This window comes from Macaca thibetana, chromosome 18, assembly GCF_024542745.1.
Source record: "Macaca thibetana thibetana isolate TM-01 chromosome 18, ASM2454274v1, whole genome shotgun sequence".
Lineage (NCBI taxonomy): Eukaryota > Metazoa > Chordata > Mammalia > Primates > Cercopithecidae > Macaca > Macaca thibetana.
The window spans coordinates 22409077-22424753 of record NC_065595.1 but is presented as its reverse complement, the minus strand read 5'-3'; the positions used below and the strand labels follow the sequence as shown (position 1 = coordinate 22424753).

At 47.0% G+C, this 15677-nt stretch overlaps 1 protein-coding gene across 2 annotated transcripts in view; it reads right to left on the bottom strand.

The window, feature by feature from the left end:
* The window catches only part of ATP8B1 (ATPase phospholipid transporting 8B1), a 160405-nt gene extending 145776 nt beyond the window's left edge, over nt 1-14629 (bottom strand). The window contains exon 1 of one of the 2 annotated variants that reach the window (XM_050768030.1): nt 14557-14629. The gene's annotated coding sequence lies outside the window, so the exon portion shown is untranslated. The remainder of the gene's footprint in view (nt 1-14556) is intronic. The other variant, XM_050768031.1, reaches the window with a different exon arrangement.
* Nucleotides 14630-15677: the final 1048 nt, after the last annotated feature.

Below are 15677 nucleotides of genomic sequence, written 5' to 3'. Positions count from 1 at the left end.
GTCGTAGTGAGCCAAGATTGCTCCACTGCACTCCAACCTGGGTGACAGAGTGAGACGCTATCTTAAAAAGAAAGAAAAAGGGAGAGAGAGAGAGAGAGAGAGAGAGACAGACAGAGACAGAGACAGAGAAAAGAAGGAAGGAAGGAAGGAAGGAAGGAAGGAAGGAAGGAAGGAAGGAAGGAAGGAAGGAAGGAAGGAAGGAGAAAAAAGAAAAGAAAATTAACTGCTCATCACTGAACTAGAAGTTAGGAAAAGAGTACCTAACCCAGTTTCTGGCACCACCCACTCCCCCAAACCCTGCTTCCCTTGTGTTTCTCATCTGTTCCATGGGGATAATTCCTGTCCTGCCAACTCCCAAATGAGGAGATTTTAAAACTATGAAGTGCTTTAAAAATGTAAAGAATTGCTATTATTAGCTGAGGTCAGCCAACCATTCAGTGACTCACCAGAGCTGACATCTCCTGGGCTTGTTTCCCAAAACCGGGCTGCTGTTTATTGCAAATCATAGTTATTGAAGATGGAAAAAATATCACAACACAGCCCTTTAAGGAGAATAGGAAAATCAGTCCACCTCCCACTCTCACCCCCAAATGCAACAAAATGCTTGGCAGATCCAGGAGTTTCTATAAGGAGCTTGAATATACAGGAAGTCCACAAATTACAAATGATTTTGTGTTCCAAGAGTTCATTTCTGGGTGGGTTACCAGATAAAATATAGGACACAGAGTTATGTTGGACATTAACATAAAGAACGCATCATTTTCAGTATAAGTCAGCCTCAAACATTGCATAGGACATAGTTATACTAAAAAAAATTACTGACCGTTTGTCTGAGATTCAAACTGAACTGTGTCCTGTATTTTTATTTGTTAAATTTGGCAACTCTATCTCTGAGTCATTTGGATCGATTTTCCAACCTTCCCCTGTGAGTTCTTGGAGAGAACCTTCGCCTTGTGAGTCTGGAAACACGACTGCAATTTCTGGTTTTGTCAATTACTAGTTCTGAGACTTCAGGCAAGTTATAATTCCTTTGTTTGCAAAAAGAGACCAGGAAATTAATACACCATGGGCCTAAGTGGGTCGATACAACATGTGGAAATACAGTACATTAAGCACAAAAGCAGCACTACTTTGTTATACCACCCTACACACGTGAAAAGAGTGATTTGGTTTTTAAGTCAGGCCACACCAGCCAATTTTAAAAGTCGGTTTTCTACAAGAAATTCCCTGGCTTTAGCAAGTTCCTGTACCATACAAAGAGCCCCTTTCCCACATATGAGAACGTTTTGAGCCATGTATGGTGGTCTCGTCCACTAGGCAGCCCTGCATCAGCCCTCCACCCTGTCATCTTTGTCCATAAAGCAGGGCTTGTGACTTTGCACAAATGCTTTTTTTTTTTTTTTTTGCTCACATGTACATACTTTGAGGCCAAAACATAGTTGATTACTTTACAAAAATTAGTCCAAACTAAAAGGCTGATACCAACGATAGGAAGCACTGGCTTCTGAAGCGCTTCCAGCATCCACAAGCAGCTCCTTAAACTCAATCCTATGCTGCAATTCCCAAAATTGTGTCTCCAGCCCAGACTTCTGAATCACCAATGCTTGACCTCCGACCACACCCAGGTGTCCCAGCAACTCAAACTAAACATGATCGAAGCTACGTTCATCTTCTAAAACTACTCCTTCCCTCAGTGACACCATCACCTTTTGTCACTTATGTTAGAAATCTGAGAATTATCGACAGTTCTCTTCTACGTCTTCAAATCCAGCCCATCACGAAGACCAGGATTCCCCTTGTGAAGTGCAGCTCCTACCTTCCACTTCTCATCCCCACTCCCATTATCGGGCCCAAGCCCCCACCCCCTCTCTCATGGACACTGCAGCAGCCTCCCAAATTTCCTCTCCTTGCTTCTGGCCTCATATCCTGCCCTACTCCCCCCCTCCCACCCCCGCAAACAACCCATTCCCCATATTATAGTCTCTGGATTATCAGCCAAAACCAGGAATCAAATCACATCACTCCACTGCTTAAAAATATGTTAGTGACTTCCTATCAGGTTCTCTGCAGTTTGGTGCCTGCCTCCCTCATACAATGGCAGCCCGAGCTGTCACCCCCGGTATTCTGGCCTCTCACAATTCCTAGAGCACAGTACTAAGCTCTCACCCACCCCAGGGCCTTTGTACATGCTGTTCCCATTGACTGGACCACTCTTCCCCTGACTGGTCCCTTCTTATCCTCTAGGTCTCAACTTAAGTATAACCTCCTTCAAGAGGCCCCACTCCCTGGGCCATTTTTAAAATTATGCTAAAATAGACAAAGCATAAAATTTACCATTTTAACTACTTTTATTTTATTTATTTTATTTTTTTGAGACAGAGTCTTGCTCTGTTGCGTAGTCTGAAGTGCAGTGGTGCGATCTCTGCTCACTGCAACTTCCGCCTCCTGGGTTCAAGCAATTCTCCTGCCTCAGTCTCCCAAGTAGCTGGGATTACAGGCATGCACCACCACACCTGGCTAATTTTTGTATTTTTTAGTAGAGATGGGGTTTCACCATGTTGGCCAGGCTGGTATTGAACTCCTGACCTTAGGTAATTTGTCCACCTCAGCCTCCCAAAGTGCTGAGATTACAGGCATGAGCCACCACGCCCGGCCTTTAATGCCTTCTAAGTGATATTAAGTGCATCCACATGATTCTGCAATTACCACCACCACCCATCCCTAGAAATTTTTAATCTTCCCAAAGTGAAACTCAGGGTCCATTAAACACTAACTCCCTATTCTCCCCTGGCCCCAGCCGCTGGCAACCGCTGCTCAATTTTCTGTCTCTATGAACTTGACAATTCTGGGCACTTCGTATAAGTGGAATCGCAAAATATTTGTTTGTCCTTTTGTGTCTCACTTATTTCATTTAGCATAATGTCTTCAGAGTTCATCCATGTAGCATGTATTAAAATTTCCTTCCTTTTTTCTTTTTCTTTTCTTTTCTTTTTTTTTTTTTTTTTTTTTTTTTGAGGCCGAGTTTCACTCTGCTGCCCCTGGTGGAGTGCGGTGGTACGATTTTGGCTCACCGTAACCTCCGCTCCTGGGTTCAAGTGATTCTTGTGTCATAGCCTCCCGAGTAGCTGGGATTACAGGTGTCCACCACTACGCCTGGCTAATTTTTGTATTTTTAGTAGAGACAGGGGTTCACCATGTTGGCTAAGCTAGGTCTCGAACTTCTGGTCTCAAGTTGTCCCCCAGACTTGGCCTCCCAAAACGCTGAGATTACAGGCATAAGCCTTTGTGCTCAGCAAAAATTTCCTTCATTTTTAAGGCTGAGAGATATCCTAATCACATGGATACATCAATTCTGTTTATTCATTCATTTGTCAGTGGATGCCTGGGTTCCTCCTAGGCCATTTTAAAGTAGGTCCTCATTATTCTCTTAGAAATATCTTATTTTTCTTTAAGGCCCTTATCACAGATTATAATTCTAATATCAAATTGTTTCATGTCTCTTTTGTTCAGTATTTTGTTTAGTCTCTATCTCTCATCGAACTCTCAACAACCCTGTAAGCTCCCTGAGGGGAAGGGCACGTCTGCTTTGTTCCTGACTGTATTTACTGGCAGTACCTGGCAATGTAGTGGGTATTTAATAAGCAATTGTTGAATCACTGAATGAAAGAAAATCACTAGGCCACCAGAAGGCCCCTTGTGTTTAGAGTCACTGTGCACTCTGTAATCAATTGTGAAGGTGAGCAAATGCACACTTACATCCACACACACATATTTGTAGCTCTCTGGGCACAAAACGTTCCTTTTATAACATGTCAGTCTGTTTGCAACTAGCACACATTTCCATTGCCTGTGCATGTTTTCAAGAATGTATCATGTGCAAAAGTAGCTAGTGTGTTTGACAATATAAAGAAATTAAGTATTGACAAACAATACAATATGGATGAAATTTTTTATTAATTTTTTTTTTTTTTTTACAATTTAAAAAAATTGCGACAGGGTCTCACTATGTTGCCCAGGCTGGTCTCGAACTCCTGAGCTTGTGCGATCTGCCCACCTCAGCCTCCCAAAGTGCTGGGATTACAGGTGTGAGCCACCGTACCCGACCATAATATACACTAAAAACATTATGCTAAGTGTAAAAAGATGATCACAAAAGACCACATATCATACGATTCCATTTACACAAAATGTCCAGAATTGGCAAACCCGTAGAAGCAGAAGGTAGATGAGAGGCTGCCAGGGCTGCAGGGACAAGGAGATAAACGAGGCACAGCTCAAAGGTACATGATTTCTCTTAGGGGGTGATGAAAAGGTTCTAACACAGATTGTGGCAATGGGTGCACAGCTCTGTAAATATACTAAGAACCACTGAATTGTATATTTTAAAAGGCTGAATTGTATGGTACATGAATTAGATCTCAATATAGTTGTTTAAAACAAAAAATCCATGTGTATGGAGATGGGGAGTGGCTGGAAAGAGCTTAACCTCCCAATTAGGCAAAAGACGAACAGGATAGGGAAGGGGACTAGGGGCTTGTGAGTGGCAATATCTGCGACAGCCGCCCTGGCAGGACAGCCTGTGGGTTACAGGCCACTCTCCTGTCAATGAAGTCAAGTCCTCTGCTTCCTGAAAACCGACTCTCTTTTCTAACAATGCCCTTTCCTCCAAACTAGGAAGACAGGCTGATGGTAAACACAAAGTTCTCTGAACCAAAGCCTTATATGTATGTTTCTGAGGAGCCTCTTTATAACCTAGTTGCAAGTGATCTGAACACAGCCCAGCGAATTTCCAGCATTTGAAACTCAGATTTCCTTTTGCGACCCAGGTTCTGCCAAGAAGGTTATCTTTGGCTCCTCTCTCTCTCACACCCCACATCCAATCTCTCCGGAAGTCCTGTTGGCACTTCGATCTATCAAAATAAAAGTTGCACTTATGCCTGTGTCCGATCCCCTTCTCTCTGTGTCCTTTCTTCTCTGTCTTTCTCAAGAATCTGACATTTCAGCTCCACAGCCACCATCCTGGCGGACACTACCCCCCTGGCAAAAGCTTCCACCCTCACTTGCCTGGCTTTGTCTCCTGCTTGAACTCCTGGATTGGGAGCCTTCTGCCCGGGCGGGTCTTCACACAGATCATGCCACTCCAAGGAGCAATGCCCTACACTGAGCCGCCATCTTCCAAGAAATCAAAGCCAAAGTCCTTACACAGCCTGGCAAGCTCTGCAAGACCTGGCTCCCCTTCCTCTCTGCCCTTACCTCCTTCTTCTCCTTCCCTTCCCCACTCACTCATTGGAGGAACAGCTAGATAAGCCAAGCACTCTTAACCTAGGGCCTCTGCAGCGAGTTGGCATTAAACAGGAAAGTGGGTGGACACCTAGGGATAGTATTTTTGGTTGGCTTCAAGCTTTGATGAGTTTTTGTGTGTTTTGTTTTACTTTAAAAACCTGCTTTTTAAACACGCAAATCTTTATTTGACTAATTTTCAGGGCACAGTATGAGTATAAACTCATATGAGAGTCTATTGTTCTCTAGAAACTACAGATTAAGGTGTCTTTAACAGATTGACATCTAATTATTACATAAAGGCGTCTGGCTTTTATACCAGGACACCTAGAAGCACATTGTTATAGAGGTGGAACATTGGATAACTCTGCCATGCTATAGTCTGTAACTGACCTTTTGCCTTGCCATGGATTCTACCCTAAGGGGAAAAACAACTTGACATTATTAAAATTAAAAAAAAAAAAGTCAATTCTATGGAATGTCATCTCTGGAAGGTGGCTGTGGTTAGCAGAGATGGCCAGATGGTGGGGCTACAACCCCGGGGCTTTTACACCCACCCTGACACATAGGAAAGAGTCACCCATAGCACAGGCCAGTTGGATGATAGAATGGCATATGACAGGCATGTGGTGCGTGCCTGTAATCCCAGCTACTTGGGGGGCTGAGGCAGGAGAATCACTTGAACCTGGGAGGTAGAGGTTGCAGTGAGCTGAGATTGCGCCATTGCACTCCGCCTGTGCGACAGAGCGAAACTCCGTCTCAAAAAAAAAAAAAAGAAAAGAAAGAAAGAATGGCATATGACTGCCAGCTCAGTGAGAGCAGCTGCAGGTGAAAAGGAGAGGCATGTGCTGCCTTCAGGTGTCTTCAACACCACCCTGCTCCCACATTCCCTGCATTCTTATTTCCATGCTACTCTGGAGGAAAGCATGGTAATAAATACTATAATATGTGGCCCTGCCCATCTCATTTACGAAGGATACATTTTACCAAACTGAGTAAAGGGGGCTCAAAAACTGACATGAACAAATAGATACATGTATGCCCAGGTCCATGGCAGCATTAGTCACAATAGCCAGAGGTGGGCCAGGTGTGGTGACTCACACCTGTCATATCAATACTAAGAGGCAAAGGCAGGAGGATAGCTTGAGCCCTGGAGTTCAGTCTGGGGCAACGTATCAAGACCCCCATCTCTACACACCCACACACACACACACACACACACACACACTTTTTTTTTTTTTTTAAATTAGCTGGCTGTGGTGGTGAGTGCCTGTAGTCCCAGACATTTGAGAGGCTGAGGCGGGAGGATGGCTTGAGCCCAGGAGTTCAAAGCTGCAGTAAGCTATGATCAGAGCACTGCACTCCAGCCTGGGCAACAGAGTGAGACCTTGTCCTAAAAAATTTTTTTTAATTGAAAAAATTCCAATAGTGAAAACTACCCAAATATCCATCACAGATGAATGAGTAAACAAAATGTGGTATGTGCATACAATGGAATATTATTCAGCCCTAAAAAGGAAGGAAATTCTGACTCATGCTACAACATAGATGAACCTTAAGGACATTCCACTAGTGAAATAAGCTAGTCATAAAAGGGCAAATATTGTGTGATTCTACTTAACCTGAGGTACTGTAGAATAGTCAAATTCATGGAGCAAGCAGAATAGGAAGGAAATAGGAAGAAAGGGGTAGTTACTCTTTCGTGGACAGTGTTTCTATTTGAGATGATGAAAAGTTCTGAAGGTGGATGGTGGTGATGGTTGTACAACAGTGTGAATGTACCCAATGCCACCGAATTGTGCACTTAAAAAGGATCAAAATGGTAAATGTTATGTTATGCATATTTTACATTAAAAAAAAAAAGATCAGGCACAGTAGCTCACACCTGTAATCCCAACACTTTGGGAGGCCAAGGTGGGCAGATCACTTGAGGTCAGGAGTTCAAGATCAGCCTGGCCAACAAGGTGAAACCCTTTCTCTGCTAAAAATACAAAAATCAGCCCAGTCTGGTGGCCATGCCTGTAATCCCAGCTACTCGGGAGGCTGAGGCAGGAGAATCACTTGAACCCAGGAGGCAGAGGTTGCAGAGAGCCGAGATCGCACCACTGCATTCCAGCCTGGAGGACAGAGTGAGACCCCATCTCAAAAAAAAAAAAAAAATTCCCATGAAATATACTTCTACACTAAGAAGACAAGATCACGAGGAACCTCTCCTCCTCTCAAAGTTGTACTGGTACAAATCAGGGCACAGATTTTCTTTTAATTCTTACAATCTTTGTAGTCTGATGAACTTCACACACCTAAGAGTCCTTATTGTAACAAAAGTTCTGGAGGTTGCTGGGTGCAGTGGCACATGCCTGTATTCCCAACTACTCGGGAGACTAAGGTGAGAGAATCACTTGAGCTTAGGAGTTGGAGACCAGCCTGGGTAATATCTTGAGACCCTGCCTCTAAATTAAAAACAAACAAACAAACAAACAAAAAAACTGGAAGTTGTTATAGCATCTGGAAGTTGATACAGCAGCTACTAGTGCCTGACTTAGAGGACTCACACTTTAATTTTTCAATATAAAGATAGGAGCATTATTTCCCAGCATGAAATATACAAAACCTACCCATCTCCCCGATGAGTGAATATTTAAACCACCCAAGTCAAAGGGTTACCTATGTTGTTGTTGTTGTTGTTGTTGTTTGTTTGTTTGTGTTTGAGACAGAGTCTCACTCAGTCGCCAGGGTGGAATGCAGTGGTGCAATCTCAGCTCACTGCAACCTCTGCCTCCCGGATTCAAGCGGTTCTCCTGCCTCAGCCTCTGGAGTAGCTGGGACTACAGGCGTGCGTCACCACGCCCAGCTAATTTTTGTATTTTTAGTAGAGACGGGGTTTCACCATGTTGGCCAGGATGGTCTCGATCTCTTGACCTCATGATCTGCCCGCTTTGTCCTCTCAAAGTGCTGGGATTACCGGTGTGAGCCATGTTCTTATAGAAAATGTTAAGTGTTCCTCCTGGATTTACAGATCATGCACAGAAATCTCAGAGGATCATGTCAGTAATTCACTAAGTTCCAGGAAGAGAAAATAAGGATTTGTACACAAATCACACCACACTCTATAAAATAAATAGTGCATCCAATCCATGGAAGCTTCCCTAAACAGCAAGAAGAGACATTCTGATACTAAGTGAAGGACAGTATTTGGTGCCTGAGGGTTTCCAAAGAGGATTTTCTAGTGCAACTCAATTTTAACAAAGGTTAGAAAACTGTTTTCAAACACTACTTGCACTAAATCAAACAAACCGCAACTCCGGTGGAACGAAAGACACTCGGCAGCAAAGTAACAAAGCCATAAACGACAGCCCTGTCGATAAAGACCAAGCTACTAGCCAAAGGTCAGGCTCCACAGTACTCAATGCAGAAGTGCCAGGCTTCCCAGTCACGCTGGGGGGATGGTGGCCTTCGCCACTGAAAGGCTGCCCGGGAACACAGGTGACCCTCCTCTCCAGGAGTCAATGTCAGACTGACAGCTGGTTTCCCACTCCATCCCCACCACAGCTTCCAGGCCCATTTGTCACCTATTAAATGCAAATATACTAGATTGAAAGACTGATAAAGAACACAGATCGGCCGGGCGCGGTGGCTCAAGCCTGTAATCCCAGCACTTTGGGAGGCCGAGATGGGCGGATCACGAGGTCAGGAGATCAAGACCATCCTGGCTAACACGGTGAAACCCCGTCTCTACTAAGAAATACAAAAAATAGCCGGGCCAGGTGGCAGCGCCTGTAGTCCCAGCTACTCCGGAGGCTGAGGCCGGAGAATGGCGTGAACCCGGGAGGCGGAGCTTGCAGTGAGCTGAGATCCGGCCACTGCACTCCAGCCTGGGCTACAGAGCGAGACTCCGTCTCAAAAAAAAAAAAAAAAAAAGGAACACAGATCTTCCCAGCAGAAGTGGTCTGGGCTGTCCCCCCGGGACCTAAGGAAACCATCCCTCCATGCAAAGAGGGACAAGGTCCCTAGCAGAAAGAGAGCAAACACCCGATCTGCTTGCTTGCTTGCTTGCCTTCCTTCCTTCCTTCTTTTTTTTTTTGAGATGGAGTCTCGCTCTGTCGCCCAGGCTGGAATACAATGGCAAGGTCTCAGTTCATTACAACCTCTGCCTCCTAGGCTCAAGTAATTCTCCTGCCTCAGCCTCCCGAGTAGCTGGGACTACAGGCACATGCCACCACACCCAGCTAATTTTTGTATTTTTAATAGAGACGAGGTTTCACTATGTTGGCCAGGCTGGTCTCGAACTCCTGACCTCATGATCCGCCCACCTCAGCCTCCCAAAGTGTTGGGATTACTGGGGTGAGCCACTGCGCCAGGCCTCTGATCTGCTTTCTCACCAAAGAAGAAACCCAACTCAGGCCCTCTGTGAACCCCACAGACTTTCATGAAGCAGAGAGGTATACCAAGGTTCTCTGTCATTAGCAATGCCTACCCAGGATCCACAACTAAGAAAACCACAGAGAGCAATGAACCTTTCAAGAAGCCACAGGGTTCAGAAACTGTCAAGTTTTAAACAGAATAGTAATTAAAAAACAAAACAAAAAAAAAACAGGAGTGTGGGTCAGGCATGGTGGTTCACACCTGTAATCTCAGCATATTGGGAGGCCCAGGCGGGAGAACTGCTTGAGCCTAAGAGTTCAAGAGAAGCCTGGGCAACATGGTGAGACCCTGTCTCTACAAAAAAAAAAAAAAAAAAAAAAAAATAGCTGCACACTGTGACACACACCTGCGGTCCCAGCCACTTGAGAGGCTGAGGTGGGAGAATCACCTGAACCCAAGAGGTCAAGGCTGCAGTGAGCCATGTTCGTGCCTCTCCCCTCCAGCCTGGATGACAGAGCAAGACCCTGTCTAAAGTACATAAATAAACAAAAATTAAAAATAGGAAAACAGGAGCGTGGAGGATGAGGGAGAGAAGAGACAACTGAAATGAGGGGTAAAGGGGGCTCAGGAGCATTCCTTGGGCTTCTACCCTGCCGGAGGAGGTAGCACCCAGGTGAGACAGCAACCAGGCCCCCTCACAAGTTCTCCTGCAGGGTTAAGAGGCAAACGAGCACTCTGGTCCTCTGAGCCACCTGGGCTTAAGAACAATAGTGTAGATCGGAGATTAGAACCTTGCCCCTGCTCTGGGGAACTCTGTCTTTCCAGTGCCTGGTGCAAATGGGCACTGATGTTTGCAAAGTAAATACTAACTTGTAGAATGATTCCTGTTTCCTACATAGCCCAGGAGAAAGGCAATGACTGGGTGAGTGATATTTACAAAGTCATAGCAACAACACAACAATGTATTAATGACTACCTTTTACTGAGCTGTGTGCTAAGTCCTCTACCTCAGCTATCTCATTTGGAACTCATCACAGCCTTGTGAGGCGGTACTATTATTATCCCATTTACAGATTAGGAAACTGAAGCCTAGAGAGGCAAAGTAACTTGCCCTAGGTTATGCACCTAGGAAGCTATGAGGCCTGCGTTTCAATCCAGGTCAAAGGCCTCCAAGCCCGGCAACCTCTGTTTCACTGCTGCCTCTGGACTGCTTGCAGGGACCAGTTATGAAACGTATTTCTCATTGTGGAAGGGTTGGGCAGCAATTTATTTAAAAGTGCAATGCATTTATAAGTATCAGGGAAAGTACTAATATGGCCTTAAGATTCAGATGATAAAAGTTATCTGTTTTTTAAGAAAATGAGGCATGGTGCAGTGGCTCATGCCTATAATCCCAGCACTTTGGGAGGCCACTTTGGTGAATTGCTTGAGGCCAGGAGTTTGAGACCAGCCTGGCCAACATGGTGAAACCCGTCTCTACTAAAAATACAAAAATTAGCTGGGCATGGTGGCACACGCCTGTGATCCCAGTTACTCGGGAGGCTGAGACACGAGAATCGCTTGAACCAGCGAAGAGGAGGTTGCAGTGAGATCACGCCACTGCACTCCAGTCTGGGTGACAGAGCAAGATTCTGTCTCAAAAAAAAAAAAAAAGAAAGAAAAGAAAAGAAAATGAGAAACAAGACTGATATGTACACATACACACGTATATATACATGCACATATCTATATACATACATGCACATATATATGCTTTCAGAATCTTCCTCCACAATACCAGGTCTTCAGTGACAGAGGACCTCAAAAGACCTTAGACTAGGTATTACTTTTAGCTGAGCACAGGAATGGGGATTCAGGAGTAACTTGGTTAACGAAATGAAAAGATAACCTATCTTCTTTTTATGTTAACTTCTGATAGCAAATTAATTTTTACTTAATAAGTAAGAAAAAGCCTACAGGCATGAATACAGTTAATCTAACGAAATGTCAACAGACCTGAAAACTCACAAGATACCTGAAGACACCACAAAGAAAAACTTTCCAGGAGACTAAACTAGAAGCAAGTATAGAAACAAACTCTAAAATTAAGTGCTTAAGCAATTTAAAAGGCATCTCTTTTTTAGAGAGATTTGGGACATAAATTGTTCTAGGGCCAAGCACAGTGGCTCATGCCTCTAATCCCAGCACTTCCCAGCACTTTCGGAGGCCAAGGCAGGAGGATTACTTGAGGCCAGGAGTTTTAGATCAGCCTGGGCAACATAACAAGGCTCTGTCTCTATTTACTTGATTTATAAAAAAATTTTAAAAAACAACTTGTTCTGGTACCTAAAAAGCAAGTTCCTCTGCATTCATGAGTGCATCGGTTTCTTTTTCAGTGACCGACGCCGAAGAGCAAAGGTAACTCGTAAAAATCTCTCTAGAGTTATAAGAATTACCTGCATTCTGAGAATGTTGCTTAATAAAAACTAAATTGGAATTTTAATTCGTAAAGCAATAAAATATTAAAAATATACCAGATACTGGCAATAATAGTATTTTTAGATATCAGTCTAATAAAGAAAGTAAGAAACCAACATTCAAACACTATGTATAAAGAATATTCATATGTTCTCTGATTTAATTCCTTCAACAATCCAAAGAGATTGATAGTATCTTCTGCCCTCAACAGAGGTTCAGAAAACTTAAGAATTCATTTAAGTTTATACAATTAGCAATTAAAAGAACTGAAATCTGTGGGCATCTAAATTCGTATGTTTTCCACTTCTCCTTGCTTCAAAAGGAAGGAAAAGAAAGAGGAAAGAGGAGTGGACGGAAGGAAAGGAAAGGAACATTCTATAGCCAGATCTGGTAGTGACTCCATTAGCACTAAGATCCCCTAGACTGAAAATCAGATTAAACATAAAATCAGTCCTGAACTTGCCTTACTACCGAAGACTTCTTTTTGCTAAGCCATTTGCTTTACCACATTATTATTTTAAAACCTCTATTAAACAAAAAACAAAACGAAACCTCTCCCAGTTCTATCACTAGGATGTACTAACAAGTGCACGCAGCTGTGTATGTTCCTTAAAATCCATAAGGAAACCTTGAAAGGAGCCAGAGCTGACCTCACACAGGTGGCATCTGTGTTGGACAGTAATAACCACACGAGTCTTGCTCGGCCCTTTATAACCCACACAAAGAATCACTAAAAGTTACTAAAATACAGCCACTGGAAAATGACAAATGCACAAAGCGGTTAATGTTCTTTCCCAAAATTATAGCAAGGAAAGCTCCACTACATAATGGAAATCATTAAGAGGATTCAGAGGAGTTAACTGCAGGCAGGCGGGAATTCTCCCCCAGAAAGTAATCAGCTAACAAGCATTAATCATCTTGTGCACAGTCTATGCATTTATAATAGGGTTTAATAAAGCCTTCAACAATAGGCCCAGAATTAATGAATGGCTTCTTAGGTCTAACACAAAAGTATTCCTTAGCCGATGAAAATTAGCGCTTCTCCTTCACATCCGCTGTTGTGTCCCCCATTTTTACGGGCTCATATTCACTATCCCTAGAGGCTTTATCACGCCTCGTATTTTTAGTTTTTTTCCTGAAAGCAGTTAACCTTCATCGATAACCTATCGTGTGCTGGGTGATCTCCAAGCATCCCACTAGTGTTTTCTTTTTAATTTCCCATGGGTAGGGGCAAAATTTTGAAGGCAATAGAACCAGGAAGATGAGAGCGAATATTTTCCCACGCCAACAGGGAGGCCAGTTTCCGGCAGAGGGACTCGGCGGTGTGGGGAGCTACCCAGGAAGGGCTTGCAGCCCCCCAGGGGCAGCGTGTGCAGGCCAAGGGGGTCGGGTAGGGTTGAGCGGGGACTCACCCGGCAGAAAGGCGGCCCAAGTCTCCCTTACTTTTGCGTGTCAATCCCTCTCTCCCATTTTGCATCCTTACTGCACCTCAGTCTCACCCGTACGGCTGTCACGGATCTGCGCTCCGAGCCTCCCCCCACCCCCGCCCAACCCCGGCAGGGAACACAGGCACACGCCTCCCTTGGAAAAGTTAGGCGGACACTTCAGGACTTTTCTTTCACTTTGGGGAGAAGGAAGAAGTTGGAGAAGTGGGGGCGGGGGGCGTGAAAGCACTGGGCCATTCTCTGCAACATCTCCCCGCGCCCCTCCAACAAGTAGTCCCTCTGCGTGCACACAGCGAGGTGACAGCGCCGGGCACCAAACTGCTGAGGGAAGGAGATGCCTGCAGCCATCTCAGCTGGGCTGGCGGACGCGACCCGACAGTCACCGGAAAAACAGTGTCGGTTTTCCCCATCACCTCCCCTCCCCATCCCACAATAAAGCGCACGGAAGCTGTCTGCGCGTACCCTGCCCTGCCGCAGGAGCTGAGGAGGAGAGCGATCTCACCCCTCCATCCCTCCGGCAGGTGGGCTGCGGTCAGGTACGTTTGGTCCGCAAGTCCTTTTCGGACACATTGGTATCTGCTCCCACAGAGCGCCCCAGCAGAACCTGGTCACTGGGGACTCCCAGAGGGGCGGTAGCCACGGCACAGAAGCCAGCGGCATCCCCCAAGGAGCCGCAAGCCCTACCTGGCTTAACCCCCGGACGTGTGTGTAGCTACCGATCGAAGAACCCAAACACCCCGAGAGTTCCCTCCTCTAGGCAAGTGAAACCCCACGGAACTCTCCGCAGCGCTGCCCGCCCAGCTGGCCGTGTCTCGCAGTCCCCGAGGCCACGGGGGCTCCCAGAACCTCAACCCACCTGTGCGGGCTTGGGAGTACTAGGGCGCGGACAGCTGCTGCCGCCGCATCCCTTATCTCCAAAGTGCGGCGGGAACGGCCAGGGGACCTGCAGGACACCGCCGGGCCAGTGGGCTTGAGGAGGTCCGGGGGCCCCCGGCGCCGCTCCCCTCCTTACCTGGCGCTCGCTGGGCCCCGGCTGGGGCATCCGCCGGGTGCCCGCCGCTCCGAGCGCTCGCTGCGCACCTGGCCGCAGACACCGCCCGCTCGGCCCCAGCCCTGGCCGCCGCGCTAGCGCTGCATGGCGCACGGGGGCTGGCCGGGGGCCCCGGGAAGCGTGTCCAGTTGGCGGCGGCACCTCCGGCTCTCGTGGCTCACCAGTGGCTCCTCCGCCTTTCCCCGCCCCGCGTCCGTGCACCCTTCCTCTGCAGCCGCCCTTTTCTCTCCGCTCCGCGGGACCGGCCAAACTGGTTTCTCCGCTCGGGGAGGTGCCTCTCGTCACCCTCCAGCAGCCGCAGCCGCCGAGCCCGGCTGGGGCTGGGGCTGGGGCTGGAGGCGGGCTCGGCCTTCTCCCCTCCCTGTTTCCCTCCCCAGGGCGGAGAGGGGCTGGACTGCAAGCCCCGGGGCGGCCCGAGGCGGCCCAGGTCCAGCTCCTGCCCCACGCCCTCCGTGAGTCCTGGAGTCAGGTGGGCACCCGCGTCAGTCTTCCGAGTCCAGCCCGCGACCCCCTTGCCTGGCCCAGCTTGAGACCTGGCTGCTGCAGCCGCTCTCGGCTCCCCGGGGGCCGCACTCGCCACCCCGCCTCTCCAGCCCAGCGTCACTTTCCCGCCGCCCTTGGCTGACTTGGCCGTCACCCTGGGTCGAGGACTGAGCCAGCCTGGAAAGCTGGCGGGGCCGCAGCGCGCCCGGGACCTGAGCTCCCTCGGTAAGGAGAGCTGTGTCCTCTTGATGCCAAGTCACGTTTGGGGACCGGTCATCGAGTGCGCGTCAAGGTTCGCCGCGTGGAGGGTGAAGAAAGAGGCCGCACCTCAAGATTTCCAGAAACGTATCCTGTGATTGCAGCCAGCAGGCTTTCTGCCGAGTCCAAACGCTCTCAAGTGTTTTGGGGTTGGAGTCAAAAGGAGTTAAGGTGCGGCACGTGAACCACGCAACGTAGGTGGAAATTTTGGACTCAGTGTCTCGTCGCTGACTGGTGTCTGAGCGGGTGAATCGCGCCTCCCCGACAGTATAGACATTACCCTCCTTCTTGAGTAGACTTTTACGGCTCCCCGACTATGGACGGAGTCGTTGAGATAAGAA